The sequence below is a fragment of the Sinocyclocheilus anshuiensis genome, unplaced genomic scaffold (genome assembly GCF_001515605.1).
Source record: "Sinocyclocheilus anshuiensis isolate Anshui unplaced genomic scaffold, SAMN03320099.WGS_v1.1 scaffold635, whole genome shotgun sequence".
NCBI lineage: Eukaryota > Metazoa > Chordata > Actinopteri > Cypriniformes > Cyprinidae > Sinocyclocheilus > Sinocyclocheilus anshuiensis.
Window position 1 is genome coordinate 1,144,101 of NW_015551039.1, and position 8,127 is coordinate 1,152,227.

Below are 8,127 nucleotides of genomic sequence, written 5' to 3' on the forward strand. Positions count from 1 at the left end.
ATAAAATATCGAGATATAATTTTTTGTCAATATCGCACACCCCTATACTTGACTAAACAAACACACATCCTAGCCAATTACAATTTGTGAAACCTGTGGTATTGTTGGTTGGTTACAAAATAAGTAACGGTCTTTTTTGTGGAGATGTTACATAATCTACTGACCAATTGCATTTAGAGTAATGAGGAAATTGATCCCCTGTTTAATTCTTCATGTTTCCTAGAGAAACACCATTAAAAATGCAAGAGCTTACTCGTAGGCTATCAACCTCTAGTCCTTCTTAATGTGGAATTAAACATTTTTTTAAAGTGTTTTTATAAAACATCACTGAAACTCAGAAATCATTCATTTGGGGTAAGTAAGATTTTTTTTTTTTTTTTTTTTAAATGCCTCATGTTCACAAAGGCTGCATCTATTTGTTCAAAACTACAGTAAAACAGTAAGTTAAATATTACAATTCGTTTACTATAATAGATTTAAAAATGTAATTTACTGCTGTGAAATTATTTTAATATGCTGATTTCGTGCTCAAACATTTCTGATTATCAATGTTGAAAACAGTTGTGCTGTTTAATATCTTTGTGCAAACCATGATACTTTAAAAAAAAAAGAATTTTAAAGAAAACACCTACATTTATATGAAATAGAAATCTTTTACAACATTTTACATTTCTTTACTGTAATTTTTGATCCACTTTTGATTAATGTCCTTGCTGAAAGTATTAACTTCTATCAAAAAAAAAATACAAAATCATAATGACCCCAAACTTTTGAACAGTAGTTTAACTAACACATCACAAAACCGGCAAACAGGTGTAATTAGTTGTATTTGTATTTACACCTTACACAGGAACCCTTAATAGCAGTAACTGCTGAGACAGAGCAGTCTAGTGGCCTGAATGTAACATGTTGCAAGTTTGAGACAAATATGGGTTAGATGGAGAGTGGTGAGGGCTCAGTGGGAGCATGTGTATTTAGTGTATTTAGATAAGCAGCTCTGAGTGCTAGTGAAAACACCTTGCTGTATTTAGTAGGGACTAGGGACAGATCTAGCTTTGTGATAGGATGGCTACACCCCAGCAGACATGCCTTTTTCAAACAAATTTAGCTTGCTGTGACTTAACACAAACACTAATACTTGAAAAATGTGCCACTTAAGTTTATGAAATCTGATGACCAATACAGTTTATTCAAGTGTCCTTAAAATACATAAATTAATTAATACATTTCTGAAGGCCAGACTACTTTGAATCTCTCATCTTTTTGGGTTCTGTCTCCTCAAGTTAACATCATTGCATTACTCCACAGGGGTTGAAGAGGCATGGCGTACTTTGCCTCTACTGAGGGAAAGGCCTTGCATGCTCTAATGCACTTTTGTCAAGTACAATGAGGAAAGAGGCCAGTTTATGCAGATGCAGAGACAAGCTCTCTGTCTAGCTTCTTTTGAAATAACAAACCCCATACAAAGCTTGTATGCCACTTTAACTGTGGAACTATGGAGTAAATCTGCGATTACAGACCAAACTGTATACAAATAAATAGCAGTACCACAAATCACAGACCCAGAACCTGCTCACAAGGTGAATGTGTAAATGTTCATACAACGACCAGTAACTGTCACTTTAAATTTTAACCTACAATGTAGACTCTCTATCAATAATTAATATTCATCTGCTGTTATCCATGGAAAATATTAATAATGCAAACTTTGAAAGAGAAACTTTCAGCAAGAATTTTGGTCTTACATGTTTAAAGTCTTGTCTGTTTTGTCATACTCATACAGTACACTGAAAAAAAAATGGTGTAGTAGAAACAATTTTCACTCAGAAATTGCCAAATAATGAAACACAAATAACACATTTAATTAATCATAATTTTTAAATTAAACTTTATTTAAAGTAGAAAGACTAGTACTACCTTGTAAAACATACTCCAACCATCTTTATTTACAACTTCAAAAAATATTTTAGAGTGTGATATTACACTCTCACAGGTTAAAGAAAATATTTAAAAAATCCTTTATATTGCTGCATTAAAAATCAATATAATCTTCAAGTTAATCAAATGGACCAAGGCACTAAAACTTCAAAGCTGTACATCTCATTCATTTCATGAGAGGCATTCATCATTTTCTAACATAAAAGCATAATTATAAAACACATTCACCATAACTCTTGTTGAACCATTACTATCCCTAATATTCAGATTTAAAAAGGAGTGCAAAAATGCCTTCCTCGACTTGCAGGCTGAATGAAAGGTTAGCTTGGGAACTAACAGTGTGCTTAGTCATTTACAGCCCGACTGCTCATGAAAGGGCTGGGCATTAAAGAAACAAGAGCCCCTCTGTTAATACTTCACTACCGCATAGAGAATTATTGATGAATGATTCTTATTTCAACTTTGAAGGGACATAAAAGTGATATGTCAAACTCTCATAAAAAGCAGCAGTGAAATACAATGGATCATTCATTCTTGAGGGTTAAAGCAGCCTAATTATTAAGCAGCCCAGTCTGGAAAAATATTATAACTGGGGCACTAAATCAGTTTATGGCACAATAACATAGCACATGGCATAGCAAATAACTTAAGCTTACTTAAGGAATACTTTTTTTTTTTTTTTACAGCATGTCAATTAATGTTAAATATATAGAACAAAAACAAAATGAAAGCATGCAGATGTTGTATTCATCAAATTGCATTGCAACTTTAATTCAGTATAGACAGAGAGACAGATAGATAGATAGACAGATAGATAGATAGATAGATATTAATAATTACATCTCTCCTAAATCAAATATCCTCAGCTTGTAACTGTGAAAAATGTAATAACATTCTAATAGTATTTTATGCACTTGCTGTGAAGCAAATGTCTTCTTATCAGTTTCATGCTATATAAAATCTTTAATAAATACATTAAAATAAATAAATAAATAAAAACCTCAGAGTCCTACCAGGCATAACATTATGTCAGTTCAGCACATCCCATTCAGGCTCCTGCAGCACTCGCAGCTCCATGTCTCAGAATCAATCCTATTAGTGCTGTGGTAAATACTACACCACACTAAACGCACATATATAAAGCCTGCCAGCTCTAAAATACCCATCAGCCCCAGTAGTCCCTCCTTCAGCACCACTCCTGGCTCGCAGCAATGGTTTGTCTCATAGGAATGTGGCACAGTCCAGGCTGCTGTCAGCACACTTTTGGGCTGTCCCTGCATACTAAAACACGCCTCTACTCGTACAGCGCTCTTCAAGTTCCAGCCTAGGCCATGACTGAACCCACTGCAAAGCCTCAAGGCTAACATTACAGGGGACAGTGAATGGTTACCCTATCCTAGACAAGCCCTCGATAAGGGGAGGAGCCAGGGCATGTCAGGTCAAAAGCAGCAATCGCTGTTGCTAAGCAGCCAGTAGCATTTTTGAAGGGATTTAGGTATCAGAGGATAAAGGAGGAGAAAAACTGTAAAACTGGATGTCAACCATGAAGATATTTGCTACAGTGGAAAACCTCTAATGTAAAAAATTAGAGACCAAAATGACCGTAAATACTGTATATGTATAATGGTATATAACGTTATAAGATTTCTATTTCAAATAAATGCTGTTCTTTCGCAGCACAACTGTTTTCAACACTGATAATAATAAGAAATCAGCATTTAGAATGATTTCAGAAGGTACATGACATTGAAGACTGGAGTAATGGCTGCTGAAAAGTCAGCTTTACCATCACAGGAATAAATCACATTTTCAAATATATTAAAATTGAATTTTGAATTTGTACAACATTACTGTTTTACTGTAATTTTGATTAAATAAATGCAGCCTCGGTGAGCAAAACATTAAAGAACCTTACCAATAACTATCCACTGACACTACTCTAAATATAATATACATTTCTAAGCAAATAGAATAAATAACAGAGTTTAAATAATCTGATAATTCTGTACAGTATGAGGTCCTAAAGGGCACCTGCACTATAACCTGCTGTGGAATTCAAAGCTTCTGTCCTTTGAGCTTTCCACTGTTTCCGAGCACCATATCTGGTCAAGGCACAGCACATATGTCCCACAGTAGCCTACCATCCACTAATGGTGCATTTGAGCCACATCCAACCAATACGCACTAAAAAATACTCATACAATACATCATTACATAGGATGTCCAAAAAAAAAAAGCATCTAAATCACAGTGCTCAATCAAAAACAAATCAGGAGACTCGGAACTGTGTACGCTTCTCATGGAAATCTAAAGAAGTAGGAAGGTCTATAGAAAAAAAAAAGTTAAATAATAAGGAGAAAAACAAGTTAATTGGATGATTTTAAATCTAGTAACCTTTTCCTGCGGAGCTCATGTTTCTCCCTCATACCTCCCCCTGAGCCACAATCTATTTCCTGATCGGATCGCCGCCTTTAAATTGTCTTGTGCACCTGACAGAATCATCAGAGGCCTGTTTGGGATCTCTGGCAGCTCGGTCTATATATAACACGTGGGGTAAACAAAGTTGTAGAGCGATAGAAAGCAGAAGATCCCCTTCGAGTAAATGTATACAGACTAAATAAACATTCAACAGGGGTAAACATAAACAAAAGCCACGCGACTCGAGTAACAACAGAAAAATGCCTCACGCTAGTAAATCGGTAAGGTACAAAAGTGCGTTTGTAGAAAAGGCAAACGTTTACACTGACGTCTCAATTTCTCTAGTTATCATAGAGTACTTACCCCGCACGCCGCAAGTGAGATAAACTGGGACTCACAGATTTGTCTACCGTTAACAGCAGCGCGTGCACTTGAAAGGTGAGAGCTCAGGTGAGCTCGCGCACTCCTTAAATTACGTCACTGCAGGAAAGTCACGAGCCGCTACAGTTCACGGTCATATATCTATAGGGATTTAAGTTTAAGTTAAAGATAACATATTATAATAACAAATGCTAAAAAAAAATGTTGGTTGTAAATTTTAAAAACACCACTATATATATTATCTTAATAATAGGCTAATAATAATAATAATTATTATTATTTTACTATAAAAAATCTACTATTTCATGTTCATGTTTTTTTTTTTATTATAGACTTTAACTTAAACTTCAACCCCTATACATTTGACACTCTAAAATATTTTTCAAAGTTGTAAATAAAGATTGTTGGAGTATGTTTTACAAGGAAGTACTAGTCTTTCTACTTTAAATAGTTGAATTAAATGTGTTATTTTTCTAATAAATTGTATTTAGTACATTAAAACAGCTCTGTTAGATTTCTAAATACCCTGATATTGATGGTGTTTGCACTTTCTGTAGAACTTTGAATTATAGATTTACTACTGGATGTTAATTATTTGCTCCATTAGCCTTACAGATATTGTTGTTTAAAGCAAAGAAAACGTCTCAGAATTTATAGTTACACTTTTTGTTTTGTCAGCTAAATTCTATATTCATCATTTTAAATGCAATTTTAAATAAACATTTCCTCTTTCATTTTAATTTATTTCTTAATTTTTAAAATTAATCATTAATCATTTACCAACTAGGAAGTTCATCAAATTAAAGATACTAGGATTGAAAACACAAGGATGCAGCAAGGATGTGTTGAAAACTTTATTGCGCTACATTCAGGAGAAGAGATTTTTAACTACATATGTAAAAAGTTAAGAATTGGACTACTAAGCTGGACTACAATGTCATTTGTCACCATCCACAAATTCATAATTTCATGGTTCAGATATCAGATCCATGAATTAAACATCATTAGGCTCAAAACTGGCAGGTCTGATCTTCGTCTGCACAGATTTGAGGGAGTACCACCAGCCATGCCATGGGTACCACACTATTCTGTCATCAGTGACTGCGCTGTAGGGGCCTCTGTGGTAGAATCCATTCAGATCGGCAGAGTGACATCTAGTAGAGGAATACAGGTGAAACAACATACAAAACATGGACACCTTTTGGTTGTCAAATATTCATAGTTAAAGTAATGAACTACACCAGTGGTTACTCTGCTATAGGGCAGCTGTATGAACGGAGAAGAACTGCCTTTGTACATATTGTAATTGTCATTATTACTGTAATGTGAAAAGCTCTGTCATTGTTAAGGTGCAAACCGGTTAAACCACCAGCCACCCTTGTCCTCCTGATCACAACTGCGATCATAGCGGTCATTATCTCTGTCTCGTGTGCTGAACTTCATTCCTTGATGGCTGGCCCACCACTGAACCTCAGGATGATAACTGCCAGAGAGAGCGTCCCCTGCGCTTCCTGTGTATACGCCAAACTGGAGCTGGTAATGGTTCTGAGAAGACAAATGGGATCGTTAAAACATCAACCAAATAAACAGTGCAAAGATACTATACCATTCAGGTCATGTGAAGTTTATGAATTGTGATACTGTGCAACCCCTTCTTTTTATTCTTAATGAAAATAGAACATATTATATATTAACCTGCTGTAATGATCGTTTAGAAACTTCACATGCCACCTGTTGGCTCATAATGGGCTCTGTATATTAATCCACACATCATTTATCACAATATAAAGAGATTATTAAAAAGACCTGTTCATTATCCACTTTAAATGTTCTGTACACTGCAAAACGGTGGCTGCCCTCAAAGTCTTTCAGATTGATTCTCAGGGTGTAATCATCTGCGTAACAGAAGGTGTTTTATTAAAAATAAAATAAAATATAAAATAATATTACATAGTATCAATCCATTCTTTAAACCGCTTGTCCTATGTAGGGTCGCATATAATAATATAATATAATATAAATTATGGCAAATCCTGACATATCTATTTCAGTTTGTATGCATTTTAGATATATAGATTTACTCACCTTGAGTTGTCATATAATGCACATTATCATTTCCTAACCAGAACTCTCCATTCAATCATTATCATAATCATAATCATTCCAATCTCTAAAAATGAAAATCAAAAAATCATGTTTCATTCATTTATCAGTATGCATCTCTTCTCACAACAATAGTTTTCTTTACCTGTCAAATGACTGACTTCCAATCTGAGCGTCTCTGGAAGACTGTCCATCTGTCATATCACAGTACACTCTCATCCGGGTTGGACTTAGCAGTGGTTTAATCATGTAAAATCCACTCTGCGTGCTGCCATTTTTTGAAGATCTGAGCACAGTCTGTTTATGGCAGATTGATTTTTGTGAGTACTACACTGTGCTGTTATATTCAGACAAGTATAACATTTACACAATGAATACCACATCTTAATAAAATAATATAGAGCCTTGACCCATGTACTGTTTGTCTCCCATGTCATAAAATGAGCCTGCTTTTAGGGAACGTTCATCTATCTGGTTGAGATTCATTAATCATTGAATAAGTTGCTGTTGCTTTGTATGGCGAAGTTCCAAACTCGTCAACTCCGACTGAAGATGCTGTATCTCATCTTGGCATTCGTCAGGAGCCTAAACACACAACACACTGAATGACTACCGTCAGTTCAACATACAAATAAACACACTTTTTCATTTAGTTTTCAAGACAATACTTACAGAGTCTAACAAATCCAGAGTACAAAGCATCCAAATGATGAGCAAAACTAACATTGTAAATGTATTTATTTGATGCTGCATTTAAAGATAAAAGGTCATACACCTTTGATGTGATGTTGTGTGCAATTTAGGCACTAAAGAACAACTAGAATCTCAACAACTTGTGCAGATGCTTCTGAGGTCTGTTCTGGTGCCTGACAAAGTTTCCTGTGGTTGGATGTGCACTACTTTGAGCTGAGTCACTCTGGATCAAAACAGATGTGCAGATAACTACAAACAGCTCCCGAGGCGTCACAAAAAAGACTGGAAATATTCTAGAAATGAATGAAAATTATGAGACATTTGATCTCAATCCTTAAATGTGTTCAAGAAAATTTAAACATTAATGGCACTTCAAGTTTTGAAGTTTTTTTTTTACATTAAAAGGTCAGAATTCTGTGTAATTTACATTGATGCATACAATTAATTCTCTGTAAATGAAAAACAACATGAATATCTGTTTACAAAATAAATAGAACAATCCTGATTAAAGAACGCCTGATACACAGGGACGAATACCTGATTTGTAACACCCATAAAAACAAAATGGGAAAAACAAGTGAGGCACACTGATAC

At 34.8% G+C, this 8,127-nt stretch overlaps 1 protein-coding gene and 1 pseudogene across 4 annotated transcripts in view; both read right to left on the bottom strand.

Annotated features, from left to right (window-relative positions):
- LOC107661416 (microtubule-associated tumor suppressor 1 homolog) overlaps nt 1-4,786 on the bottom strand; it is a 51,109-nt gene extending 46,323 nt beyond the window's left edge. For 3 of the 4 annotated variants that reach the window (XM_016450989.1, XM_016450988.1, XM_016450986.1), the window contains exon 1: nt 4,720-4,786. The gene's annotated coding sequence lies outside the window, so the exon portion shown is untranslated. Of the gene's footprint in view, nt 1-2,951; nt 3,031-4,719 lie in introns of those variants that run through there. The other variant, XM_016450987.1, reaches the window with a different exon arrangement.
- Nucleotides 4,787-5,601: 815 nt separating this feature from the next.
- LOC107661419 (fibrinogen-like protein 1) lies at nt 5,602-7,566 on the bottom strand (annotated as a pseudogene).
- Nucleotides 7,567-8,127: the final 561 nt, after the last annotated feature.